Source organism: Denticeps clupeoides, chromosome 17 (genome assembly GCF_900700375.1).
Source record: "Denticeps clupeoides chromosome 17, fDenClu1.1, whole genome shotgun sequence".
Lineage (NCBI taxonomy): Eukaryota > Metazoa > Chordata > Actinopteri > Clupeiformes > Denticipitidae > Denticeps > Denticeps clupeoides.
Genome location: NC_041723.1, coordinates 7,394,748 through 7,409,446, shown reverse-complemented (window position 1 = coordinate 7,409,446; position 14,699 = coordinate 7,394,748). Strand labels below are relative to the sequence as shown.

The 14,699-nt window shown below is 43.2% G+C and overlaps 1 protein-coding gene across 2 annotated transcripts in view; it reads right to left on the bottom strand.

The window, feature by feature from the left end:
• The window catches only part of mgat4c (mgat4 family member C), a 98,457-nt gene extending 87,635 nt beyond the window's left edge, over positions 1-10,822 (bottom strand). The window contains exon 1 of one of the 2 annotated variants that reach the window (XM_028959151.1): positions 10,576-10,822. The gene's annotated coding sequence lies outside the window, so the exon portion shown is untranslated. The remainder of the gene's footprint in view (positions 1-10,575) is intronic. The other variant, XM_028959150.1, reaches the window with a different exon arrangement.
• Between the last annotated feature and the right edge of the window lie 3,877 nt (positions 10,823-14,699).

The following is a 14,699-nucleotide window of genomic DNA, read 5'->3' as shown; positions in this document are numbered from 1 at the left end:
ATGTGTCAGTCCACTCAACCACCCACGGCAGAGCCCCGCCCCCACACAGAAGAGGGATTTTAAGAAGAATAAATTATGGAGCATTTTTAAAACATTCATCCATAAGTTGTTGTCACTATATTATATCACTATATTATTATTACACAGCGTTACTGTGTTACTGGGCATTATCTGTTGTTCATAATTGAGTAATATATGAATATGAATGTGAAGCCACATGGAGACACTGTCTGTTGATGTGAAAAGTGCAGAAAACTCCCAGAGTCAAAAGAGCCGAATGGATGGGCGAGAGTGGCAGACATCGAGGGGATGTAATGGCCAGACCGCGGCCTCTCTTACCTGGCAGCGCCAGTGCCAGCAGTGTCTCCTCCTTGCAGCCAGAGAGTGAGTGCAGGGGCCATCACCCTCCAAAATGATCTCCATAACTCACACACGGGCAGATAATTGGCTCTCAGAGAAGCGCTGTAAACATTCATCACAACACAAACGGCCGCTGACACAAGGCCCCCCCCACCCTTTTTTTTTTTCCATCTCTGTGTTCGCATTACCAACTCTCAGCAGCCTCCCTTCCTCTGTGGCCCCGTGTTGCATCATTGCTATTAAAGCCACAGTGAGCCCCGTACCCCAGTGACCACTGAACGGACAGGGGTTCTTGGACAGAACTAATTATAATCTAAGGTCAAGCCTGCAGGGCTTGCAAAATTAAGGGCCTTGGGATGCAAATGTAGTGCAGAGTGAAAAAAGGTCCACTGGGCCAAATGATTAAAGGGGAACAGTCAGGCTTTAACAGCTAAAATTGTTCCTAAATTACTCCAAAAGAGGAGAAAAAAACAGCACATGGTTCAATAATTCAAAGTTTCTGATAGGCCGTAAAAAGCCCAGATCAGGGATTTGGGTGAACCTCCCATCATGATGATCAGTTTATCTGCATGGCCAAAGAACTCACTTGACTGCCTCAAATGTAAAGTGAATACATGGTCCTACACAAAGTCAACTGTTCTTTAAAAAGTAAAAATAAAAAGCGCTAAGAAAAACACATTAAGAACATCAATTAGATGTAATTACATTAAAATCATTTACCAGACTCTTTCATCAAAGCATTTTACAGATTAAGAGTAGCTTTTGAGCTTGAGGACAGTGGGAGGAATAAAGGTGCCACTGAAATCAAAGTGAATGAAGTTTTAAGAAGAGCATAAAGGGCGTGTCAGTAGGTTAGGGGTTTCAAAAATGTAATGTTCTCAGAGGACATTCTTGAAGTGATGGATCGAGCTGATTTCCAGACAAAAAATATTTTTATGTTCTATTTCCATTTCATTTATTATGTACCAATAATGTTAGAGAGGATAACTGGAACAATACAGAACAATATTTACTGTTTTTTTACCCTCTAGATTAGATGGAAGTATAGCACCATACTACCACCATACAACCAGACTACCAATTTCCACAATTCCACAATTACCATTTTTCACACAAGGTGCGTTTGAAATTCCGATATTCAGGGCACAGCAGCAAAAAAAGAAATAAATACCTGTCAACCTAAAAGATAAGAACAGATGTGAGGCACAAATACCTTTAAAATTCTTCAACTCTGACTTCTCTCCCCCCTTGAAGCCATTTCAGAGCAATTTCTGCAGTTTAAAAATAGTCAAACGACCGGCACAACTGGATTTCAAATCATACCGGCTAAGTACGATCTCAGTCAAGGTGACGTGACCGCTGTTGCCCTGACGATCTGTGAGCTGAACTCTTTCTCAGTTGCATTTGTTCCGTAGTGTCTGTTGTCCATCTACAGGACATATCATGTCCAGGGAGGCACACGTGAGAGCCGCAACAGAGGTAGCGCGTCACCATGCTGCTCGTCTGTCATGTTTACAGCGAGAGCCATCACCAGCCCGCTCGCCGGGATTCCCGAAACTTCGGCGCACCCCCACCGCTCTAAACAGCCGCTGCTGGAGGGGCGGCTGTTTAATAAGTAACCGCTTCCGATATCCCCTCCTGACATCACACACACACTTTGTTCTTTATTTCACTGGTAGCGATGCATATTTCATGGGGAACTTTTGGCATGCTCCTTTGATTTCTGAAGAGTTCTCTCTCCTGACAGGTTGCCTATTACCAGCCATTACCGTCTCCCCAACGCTCGCTGCAGAGGGCTGCCAAAATTCCCCAAAGTCCCACAAAGAGGGCTGCTTATGGTTATGATTACAAAACTGTAGTAATAATGCTTCTGCAGCGGTGTTCTGTTTTTCAGAAATCACAGAGAACAAAAAATGTGTTCAATGTGTTATCTTTATTTTCATGACCATTTACATTGGTAGATTCTCACTGAAGGCATAAAAACTATGAATGAACACATATGGAGTTATGTACTTAACAAAAAGTGGAGACCTGGCCTCCACAGTCACCGGACCTGAACCCAATCGAGATGGTTTAGGATGAGCTGGACCGCAGAGTGAAGGCAAAGGGGCCAACAAGTGCTAAACACCTCTGGGAACTCCTTCAAGACTGTTGGAAAAGCATTTCAGGTGACGACCTCTTGAAGCTCATCGAGAGAATGCCAAGAGTGTGCAAAGCAGTAATCAGAGCAAAGAAACTAGAATATAAAACATGTTTTCACTTATTTCACCTTTTTTTACCTTTACATTTAAGGCATTTGGCAGACGCCCTTATCCAGAGCGACTTACAACTTGCTTTCAAGTTACCATCAATGAAGTGAACAGTTCTGGTTCATTAGGACCCCCAACGATGAATACAATCTTTTTATTCACTCTTGTTGTAGATTCTGTACATAAGTTCGACAATAAGAAGGTTACAAGTTAATCTAAATATTCTCTAAAGAGGAAGGTCTTGAGCTGCCATTTGAAAATGCTCAGAGACTGAGCTCTTCTGACCTCGAGGGGAAGTTCATTCCACCAACGAGGGGCCAAGACGGAGAAGAGTCTAGATGAATGTCTTCCTTTTACCTTCAGAGATGGTTAAGTACATAACTCCACGTACATTATTTTTTGTTAAGTACATAACTCCACATGTGTTCATTCATAGTTTTGATGCTTTCGGTGAGAATCTACCAACGTAAATGGTCACGAAAATAAAGAAAACACATTGAATGAAGTGTGTCCAAACTTTTGGCCTGTGTGTGTGTGTGTGTGTGTGTGTGTGTGTGTGTGTGTGTGTGTGTGTGTGTGTATATATATATATATATATATATATATATATATATGTGTGTGTGTGTGTGTGTGTGTGTGGAAATATTTTCACATAAGGCTACAGTTAATAACACTTGGCAATCAAGGTTCTTCATTATTCATGAAAGTCAAAAAAGACACACACTGACTCGATAATCACTTCACATCCAATGGGTATGAGGAGCTGCCAATTCCTTGCATCCTCAAGCCCTGCAGAATTAGCCCACAGCAGAACACATTTTACAAAAGAACTGTGGTCCAGTGGGACAGTTCACATGACCAGATGGTGGGGGATTGAAGGCCCAGGGTATGGTGAAGCTGAAGATACAGAATTTTTGCTCATGACATTTCACTCACTTACCCCAGTGCCAACTCGAGGGTTCTACATTTGGAACTGGCAACATCAGTTCTGTGTCATGTTGCAACCAAAATTGCAATTTTACATTCAGGCGACTGCATTTCATTTTATTTTTCATAATTTGCCATCTGTGATCAATTAACAAGTGGATCATTTTCCACTGAAATATGTCAAGAAGGGTATAAAATAGAATTATGGTAGAACAGGTACCTCAGGTACCCGAGGAACCTCATTACTGTTATCACTAATGTTAGCATGATTAGTGCCCCTTCTTTATGATGGAGGCATCTCCCATGGCATTTGATGATCAAGATCAATAATTAGTTGCAGTTTCTGAGAGGAAAATGTCAGAGTAAATGAAATGCCGTAAATCATGTCTGTCCTGGATCAAATTCAAAAAGTAAAAATGAGGCATAATTTATGGTATTAACTAGCGGGCAATTGAAATAGCTGTATCTCAAAGAAGGTCAGAAATTTGAATTACATCAGACACAGTAGAGCGCTTGTTTTTTGCCTTTTTTTTATCATTTTACTTCCTGTCTCTGAGCGGCATCGTTTCATTTCAGCCCCGGAGAAAACGCACAGCGCTGTGCTTCTGTTTCCTACAGCTTCTGAACTTCTGAAAGGCGCTGGTGGCGCGTCACAGAGTCTGAGCAAGGCTGCTGCGTGACAACCAAGCCCTGAATTTGGAGAACTGTTGCAACCCCCCAATCTGTTTTTTTTGCCGCCATATTCTGCATACGACGAAGAGAAGGTTGATGAGTGGATTTCCACCGGAATTCTCCAACCGGAGGGTGACGGCCACTACTGTTAGTGGGCTGAAATTAGGGATGTTGAAATTGCTGCGATTTTTTTTTTTTTTTTTTGCTGTGATCTGTAACTGCATTTGATTGGTGTTTGACTGTCGCGGTTTAATGCTCGGCGGCGTTTAACGCTCAATGCTGTGCAACGTTTGGCGGAATTTCAGCTAAATTTGACGCCAACAAAACATTGCATGCTGTGTTTAGTTGATGCCACCCGAACGCGCAGCTGACTGAACAGAAAAACAGCCGCCGTTCAGTCCACACTCACATGATGCCGTGAACGCCAGAAAAATGCCTGGTTCAAATGTCCAACTCTCATCTCACTGACTTATCTGAAAACATAATGTAAAGTAATGTCAAAAAAATTGATAATAGATGCATTGATAATTGAAATCGAATCGAAAGTGGAGACCAGGGAAGGTTCACCTCTCTCTGTAATATGGTGCAGCCTGAAGACATCAGATAAGGAGAAATCACACCATCACAGGTAAAAAATAAATAAATAAATAAATTTAAAAAAATTTTTACGAAGACTACTGAGAATATTAAAATGTGCACATTTTACATCTCTTCCTCTTCAGTGATAATTTCCCTCTAAGTTTCCATCAACGCTCGTGCAGAACTGACGAGCAAGACCAGCAATCACCCAAAGCAATCTCATCCTGTCACTCACAGGACGTACAGCGAGGAAAAAACGGCAGCAATGAAAAGCGACCCACACAAAATGAGTCAAATGAGATAGTGAGTCACTTCAGACAAGACAGGCTGACGGTTATGACAAACACATTAAGTGGCTGGTTTAGAAAGGGGGTAAAAGAAAAAAGAAAATCAGTTTTTCCATCGGACCCAGGATTTTAATGTGCCACGTTCAACAGCAGCCCATATCCAGGTGGGGAACAAACAATCCCATAAGCCAGCTCTCCGAATGAAAACAGAGACGTGGCTGCTGTCCCTCCCTCGTCTCACGTGACCCCCGTGCACAGCCGGAGCTGGCGGGGAGGGCTGATCCAACAAGAAAAAATAATAATATAATATCTTCCATGGGTTGAATATGAAGTGCTGAGTCCCTGCTGTGCCCTGATCTAGGCGCTGATGGGACGTGTACACTGAAGAGCTGACGGATGACAGGTACCTCATTACTGTTATCACTAATGTTAGCACTAGTGGCGTCCGCATAATTATAGCCCCTCGATTCAATCTTTCTCTCCGATGGAAGGCATCTCCCGTGGCATTTGATGATCAAGGTCGATAATTAGTTGCAGTTTCTGAGAGGAAAGTGAAATGCCACGAATCATTTCTGTCCAGGCAATACAAAAAGCGAAAAAAAAAAAAGATGCATAATTTATGCAGAATGGCTCACGGGAAATTTGTTTCATGATGCCTTAAAATGTCACATATCACTAGATGGCTAAAAAGGATGGACACAACTTTTCCAAAAGATGTTCCCACATTTAATGTTTTGATGGTGATACATGATAAATAGGCTCTGGTTTGGAGGTCACCATGTTTGAAAATGTTTGATCACTGATTGCTGCATGATATCAAGTGCCAAGAACCATTTAAGTGACATTTCGACACTTTTTTTTTTCTAACTTTATGTGCTGATTTCATTTCTTAAAACACACGGATGACGGTAAGCATCGTTCTACATTTTTACATTTTAAAAATAGTTACAAGCCTTTTTTGGCCAATCACGGCAGAGCCTGACGGAACTACGCACGCCCGACACTAACCCCCAGGACACAGAACGATAAAGGAGTTCCTGTGCCAGTGTTCTGTGACTGAACCAGAACCAGTCTGAGCGAGGGGAGTTACGTCGTGTGCTCTGCCGCTCTTGATTCGGTTAGTCTCGGTGTCTTGCATGGTGTAGGGTATGTCTCAGTCATTGGTGCGTTTCCATGTCCCCTTTTCCCAAAGTCGATCCCTAAGTGTTTAAAGTTCCCTCTTTACCTGTCGACACCCCTCAATAAACAGAATGCTTAATATCAGCCAATGAGAGTGACCTTCAACTCTCTCTGTAGATGATCGTTCTACGCATTCGTGACAGTCCATGTCATTTGTTTTCTCTTTTCGTATCATTTGTCAGTCATCTCCCAAGAGGGTCATGTCATTTTCTATCTTACTTCATTAAGTGACACTACTATTCTACTGATGAGGACATCTTCAATGTCCTCATTCTACGGATGAGGGCATTGGGGGCAGTGGTGGCCTAGCAGTTAAGGAAGCGGCCCCCGTAATCAGAATCCCGATCCGCCAAGGTGCCACTGAGCAAAGCACCGTCCCCACACACGGCTCCCCGGGCGCCTGTCATGGCTGCCCACTGCTCACTCAGGGTGATGGGTTAAATGCAGAGGACAAATTTCACTGTGTGCACCGCGTGCTGTGCTGCTGTGTATCACATGTGACAATCACTTCACTTTCATCTTCATCCTGGAAGACTTCCATGCCATTATGACAAAAAAATCTCTCGTTAAAAAAATGTCCCTCAAAAACGAGTTCCTACATCTTCAGGTGATTCCTTTAATATGTAGATACACTTTCTCACTTTCTCAATCACTTCACTTTCTCACAACAACATATGCATCTGAGTAATAATACCCATATGAATCTTCTCCATTTGCTCGCACTCAGCCTGAGCTTTTAAAATGCCATGTTGTAGCCGACTGACGGTTTGTCCGTCAGATAACTTAATTTGTGTACTTGAAGGCAAATGTTCACATCCATCTTGATGGGGAAAACAGTTCAGAATTTCAGTGGATTCATTTGTCTCAACCAGTCTGTCTATGTCACAACAAAGCCTTCTGGAGAGCCACGCTGCGCGCCCACAAAATGTGACTCAGTGAATGGGACAGATGGTGCAGACATCCACAGATCTTCGCTCTCCCTGAAGAACGCTTCCACTTCCTGTCCTCATCCACCCTCCATTCATCAGCAGCGGTTTCACCTTTAAACGCTTCTTCATGTGAACTGATTTCACTTCCTGCCTTGGAGAGCTCTGGGGCAGCAGCGCTTATATTATTTCCCGTGACGGAGAGCTGTGTCTTCGCAGCCAGCAGCGCCACGGTAGGTCTGCAGTGTAATCACTCCGTTCTGATGATAAATTTTATTGGGGAAAAATCTATTCTGAAAGTGCTTCATTAGCTAATTACACAGTTATAGTTTCCTAGTTTCCTTAACTGACCATAACTTGTCAGTCAATACACACAGTATTTAATATTGCCAGAAACATGGTCGGTGGGACCTTTCCCGACTGTCGTGATAAATGTAGCTCGGAATTGTGGGGAAAGGTATAGAAAATTATAGGCTAAAGACATTGCATTACTGATTAGGGAGAAGTTACTCATTGTTACCACAACGTTTTTATCCATATTGACATGTTTTTTTCACATTTTGAATTCATTAATTCTGTACATGGGTGATGTGGCTCTTCGCCCATTTTACTGCAAGCTCTAGCACTGTGAAAAATCATCGCATTCTGTAATGGGTGGGTACATCGTATAACCAGTGTTGGGAAGATTACTTTTAAAATGTATTCCGTTACAGATCACAGAATACATGCTCCAAAATGTAGTTTGTAACATATTCCATTAAGTTACTCAATGTGAGTAACGTATTCTGAATACTTTGGATTACTTAACATATTGTCATGCTTTTTACAACTACATGAATGTAGCAATCCCAGATAATAAAAAAGCCGTGTTTTTCCTTACCCATTTCTTTATTTATATAGCTGGAAGAGTATTAGACAAACATAAAATATGCCATTGAAAAGTATTTACTGTTATGGTCACCAACATATTCCATCACTTAGTTAAATTAAAAAGTAGCCTTGCACAAGGAAAAAAAACAGCATTTTCAATGACCCTCTTCCTGATTAGGACAACATATGAAACAGGAAAACCACGCCGTGTAATCCATTTATTTCAACAAAGTAACTGTATTCTGATTATCGCTCATTTAAACAGTAACTGTAACGAAGTACCGTTACTCATAATTTGTATTCTAAATATGTAACTCCGTTACATGTATTCCGTTACTTCCCAACACTGCGTATAACACATTAGGGTGGGTACTGAACTTCAGTGCTTTGTAGTACTGACTGAAACACTCCGATACTACGGAGTACTAAAAACTCAATTACCTGACAGTGCCAATTTTTAAATCGTGTGAGCTTTGAGCAAGTTGCTTGTGATTGGCTGTCTAACGTCACATGACGTGCCATGCCACGAAGTTCCGAGGGCCTCTAGCTGACCTACCTGACCTGGGTTTTTTATGAGCTCATGGTGATCCAATTTGTTTTGATCCCCTTTCACTCAGTAAGGTTCTCATTACAAAACATAACTCTTTGGTCTACATAATAACTTAAATTATGCCACTGTGAGGCACTGTTATGACTTATTTATTTTATTATTAGACAGTGTTCGCCACGGAGCAGAAATATTAATGTTTCATATCATTATGGTATCACTATAAAAACGTACTTTGATAGATTCACACTAGATTCCACAGATTATGCAGAGAGAGAAGGAGGGAGGGAGGAAGTCAGAAGTGGAAGTAAAGTTCCACCTCCAACCCTAATCCGCTATTCCCCGCGGTCGGCGGAGGGCACCGATGCCCCGTGGCAGTGGCGCGGGGGCGATCCCACATGCCAGACAAACCTGGCGTCCAAACACATCCACAGCAGATTAAAATGGGGCAGCTAATTACCGTTCTTGCCGGCTGGGCTGTTCTGCGCTGGCTTCTGTCAGACGTTTAATTGTTTGCAGAACAATACGGACCCGCGCTTCCCTTGTCAGATTACGTTTGCTCTCTCTTGAAAAGGGATTCGTGAGGAGATCAGCAGAGGCTTTTCAGATTGAGGACTCTACTGCAGCACCCACTCTACTGTAGCCATTCTGTCTGCGATGGAAATAAATTAAAATGCATCTCTGTTATCTGTTGGCATCGTACTTTATGTCAAGCGTGATTCAGCACGACCTGAGCAAATTATTGGGACTACATCACCACGAATGAATGACAATGAAGACTTTACAAACATTTGCGCAGTTCACCTCTGACGCAAATGCTCCAGACAGCGCCTGGACACACGCTGGGACCCTGAGAGTTACGTTATCGTAACGCTGTCACACCTCTCGGCCAATCAGAACGCCAAATTGGAAGTCAAACCTGCAAAATGGAGATGGTTTAGTGGAAGTGCAGCGCACGCTTGAACTTTCTTCTGTATGCGACGCCTGCCTTCGATGAACCTGGAAATGTGTTCCGGCTTCTCGGGTGACGTTGGAGCGCCGGCGGCACGGAAACTCAAACTCTGGAGCGTGCGGTACCCCCCCCCCACACACACACACACACACACACACACACATCAACACACCTCCAGCAGTCGTCCTTGCCCAGACTGTGCTTGCAGCACTTCTGAGGTGCGAGCTGCTGCATGCTGGGTGGTAGTAGCCTAGTGGGTAACACACTTGCCTGTGAAGCAGAAGACCCGGGTTCGAATCCCACTTACTACCTTTGTGTCCCTGAGCAAGACACTTAACCCTAAGTTGCTCCAGGGGGACTGTCCCTGTAACTACTGATTGTAAGTCGCTCTGGATAAGGGCGTCTGATAAATGCTGTAAATGTAAAATGTAAATGCATGCTCAGGCCTGGCGCACAGTGCAGAGCATCAAAAGTACAAAAGTTCGTTTTTCTTCCTTCTTCACGAACAGCAGCCGACCCTCATGCGCTTATCGATTATTATAAGACAATTGGGAGGGTTCTTATTGCTTCTACATACGCACCAGACAGCACACATTCCCTGCAAATCAAAATGATCGATCACACAGAAGCTTTTCTGACCCACGACTGTGGCGCATTGATAACGACAACTTTATTTCCAGAAGGTTTAGAATTGTTCATCGCTCATCAAAAGCACGTCTCTGTCGGTCAAAATAAACCGCGAGGGACGCGACATCTCCCCGTCACTCCCGACTTGGTGACAGTTCGCTTCGAGACCCGGACTCGCCGTGGAACGGGACGTCGCCTCGCACGCAGACCTGGCCACGGAGGAACAGTTGGACGGCGTGCTGATGTCCACCAGCGCTGCGCTGAGCAGCAGAGGGTTTCGTAAATTTGACAATTAAAATTAAATCAGAATAAACAGAAAAAAGAAACAGGTGCGCGTGCACGCGATCTCGTGGCGCGAGTGTGACACGCGTCGCGGGCGAGATTCGCGCGTCGGTCTTACCGATCGTCTCTTACCGATCGGCCAGGACGGGTCCAGTCGGCGAGGTCCGGCGAGAAATCGGGAGCCGGCATGCCGAACTTCGCCGTTCCCCCGACGAGGCGGGGACGATCACGCAGGAAAAAAGAAAAGAAAAGAAAAGCCCATTAAAAAGGGCCGCGGCGTGACGTGGCGCGCCGCCGCTCGGCGTGATCCGGAGGAGGACGTCGCGTCGGCTGCGGTGCTGTGGTGGGTTGACGGGATCCTCCTTCCAAATCCGCGGCGTGGCGTGGCGTGGCGCGTGGGGGGGGGGGGCGGCTTTTCTTCGTGATGCCACTCCGAGGTAAAAAAAAAAAAAAAAAAAAGAATAAAATCCCCGGGAGAGACGCTGCTGGGGCGAATAAGACCGAGAGAAATAAGACCAAGATTTTTTAAAAATTGTTATTTACATCAATTAGTTACAACAAAGCTCTTAGTTAAGAGTGAACAGTAAACTGCCCCCCAACACATGATGTCTCTGTCATTGACGCACATCAGGTTTATTCGGGCATTTTGGGGGCTCAGGTTCATCTGTGTATAGGGAGGTAGTAGCCTAGTGGGTAAAACGTTCGCCTATGAACCAGAAGACCCGGGTTCGAACCCCACTTAATACCATCGTGTCCCTGAGCAAGACACTTAACCCTAAGTTGCTCCAGGGGGGGACTGTCCCTGTAACTACTGGTTGTAAGTCGCTCTGGATAAGGGCGTCTGGTAAATGCTGCGTGACATATTTATTTAGGCAAATGGCACTTTCTTCCACACCACCATGTGTCGTGGCCACAAAGATTCATAGATTTACTCAACTGCTTCAAGAATATAACTGGACGTTTTGCTGCTCTTTACCTATTTTTCACAGTCTGCAGTAGTTTGGACACTTGGTCGGATGGCCGAATGTGCTCCACCGTCATCTTTTTCCAATTAAAGTATATAACACAGGTTTTACCAAGGATCGATGGTCATGGTTATGGGTACATAAGTGGTATTGCCTACCCGGTTCAGACCATCCTGCATGCACCTTTTTCTCATTCAGGACAATATTCATTTACCATAGACTTATAGTTAAAAATATGAATATGCATGGTCACAGTAAAACGAACTCAGTTGAGAAAAGCATGAACGATTGAAAGGAATGTGGCATGCGCAGATGTTGCACTTTCAGCACAAATGGTTGATGTGCGGAGTACGGCATGTAGTGGAATTCCGGAGTCTGGTGTTGTGCAGGGGCTGCTGGGAAGGATGTGAGCTGGTGCATTTTTTATACTAAGCCTCTTGACTGCTCTGGGGGGGAAGCTGTTCATCATGCAGGTAGTCCCTTACCCAGATCAACCTGTACCTTCTCCCTGAAGGCAGGAGTCAAGTAAGTGATGGTTTGGGTATATGGTTTAGACTGATGAAATATTATTGTTAAATTATGTTCATTAAGATACATGGGGAAAAGGTGCTTCATCAATGCAGATATTAATATTAAAAAAACAGAGAAGATGTGGAGAGAATGGGAGGTGAAGGGCAGATACTGACAATTCAGAGTTGGCATTTCACGTCATTTTGAATGGCAGGAGGAAACCGAAGAACCAACATGCAGACTCCATACACACAAGCAAGGACTCAATCTCATAACCTTGGAGTCCAAATTTTTATTTTTTAGTAAGACACATGGGCACTTGCACGGAATACATTTATATTTATTGATGTATTTTTACATTTCATTCAGGTGAGAGGTTCAGTCGGTTCAGGGCTGTACTTTGTATGTTGGCTGGAATGATTTTGCTGACCACTGCTGGCTACTTTCACCTACATGGAAATTTTAGCCCTTTCATGTCACAAAATGTCTATAATGAAAAATGACACCCTAAATAGCATGCATACAGTATCACAGTGTTATGCAAGCATTTAAAACCCCTTGAACTCCTTGGTCTGCCTTTAATCTCACAGAGACATCTGTTCAGGACAAGGGCACACAGGTCAGACGATGCCCAAATCCAACAATTAGAGGCGTACAGTCAGCCTGACACTGCCTGTCATTCCATAGCTGCAAACCACTGAAGCAGCGATGAGCAAGACGACACCAAAATAGCCTGCACTCCGCCCTGGAGTGAAAGCCTTCAAACCACGGGCCTCGTCGGTTCAAGGGCCTCTTACTCATCATCATCTTCGGGCTTGGCATGTTTACATAAAGGTATGAAGTGTGTGGCAAGATGCTGCTTGCTTTCTGTGTTTCACCCATTAAAACACTTATATAAAAACCTCCTGCGTGTGTATTTAACTTGCTCTGTGTAAACATAGAAATGTGTATATTTCTGTTTTCAGTAAAAGTGGAGAGCGTGTGATTACAATATCCTACTGTGTGGGAGTGTTCCATGCAGTGGAGTGAAACCCTGAAACACACAACATAAAAAATGTTAGTACTTTAATAATAATATTATAAAATCCATCTGTTTATTACACATGTTATAAATGTAGGTAATACCTGAATCACACACTTGTACTCACACACTCATTCACTTTCCATAACTGCTTAGTCCTACGCAGGGTCACGTCTGCTGGAACCCATCTGAAACCCTGGCTCGAACCCTGGGTGTGGTGCCGTCTCACCGCAGTGTACACACACACACACACTTACAAACACACACCTACAGGGTGATCCGCTCACCAAAAGTACATGCCTTTGGATTTTGGGAGGAAACCGGAGAACCAAATGTGGGGAAAACATGTAAACTCCAGACCCACAAGGTCTGATCCAGGTTCTGAGGCGTGAGGCTACGTTTTTAAACGCCACCATGCAGCCTTAGACACAGAGTTTAGTTGCAAAGTATCTGTAGCGCTGTCTGCGGTGCTGAAACCTGGGCCTTTTAAATATTTTCCTCCACACATCATCACCTAAGCATTATTATTTTGCATTTTTAAATTGTTAAAAGAGATTCACTGTCAGCGTCAGAACAGAGATCCACAGTCATTTTGACTCCACAGCAGGAATTCATAGTTTATGCATACATAAACCACCCACGGAAACATACAGATTTAATATAGTAAGATGCTATTACAGAAAATAAATATGTAATGATTTTCTGTTATTGTGTGCATCTATTTTAAATGCATTATGTGCCTAATTCTAACTTAATATGCACTACATAAAAAATGTAAAACTGACATATTAAATTTATTTCCTAACATATGGGTTTGCTTATATTACTATTTGTTTTTTAAAAAAACAAATTCAGTAAATTGCAACAATTGGCTGAAATGAATCATGACGAGCAGGAAACAACAATCTATTATTATATTCAGCAGGCTGTTCATGGAACATACAATAACAACCTGGTTTTGATGGTATACTGAATAGTAACCTCAGCATGGGATCAGCATACCAGATTAATTTGCGTTAAAAGCAAAATTGCAGCTTCCAAACTATTTGCAAATGTTAACATATTAACACAGGTAGCACTAATTACTATGTGTTTAATTCTAATTACATTAGTCACTGTTCTGTACTGTATTATCTCATTAACCCCATAAAACCAATTCCCCTATATGTGTTGCCCCTTGTGATTGTGTGAAATGTAGTAACTAGATTAAAAAAGAGGATCAGTCAGTGGTGCTGTCTTCTGGATTGTTTCAGCGCAGGTAGTAATTGTCTTGCTCTTCTCTAAACCGCACTAAAGCAAAAAAATATATAGTATGTATAACTCGTCATGAGGAAATGTACAGTCCTTTCTCGTATACAAACTGATATACAGGTGAATTACATACCTTTGCATGCATCTACTTGTACCCCATGGAGTAATGTCTTTTATGGGATAGTTAAATCCGATTTTGTAGCCAAAACCAAATTCATAAAAATAACAATTTCTTGATGAGGCAAGTGGAGCTTATTCATTAAAAAAAAAAAAAAAATAGTGAAGTGATTGTCACATGTGATACACAGCAGCACAGCACACGATGCACACAGTGAAATTTGTCCTCTGCATTTAACCCATCACCCTGAGTGAGCCGTGGGCAGCCATGACAGGCGCCCGGGGAGCAGTGTGTGGGGATGGTGCTTTGCTCAGTGGAACCTCAGTGGCACCTTGGCGGATCGGGAATCGAACCTGCAACCTTCTGATTACAGGACC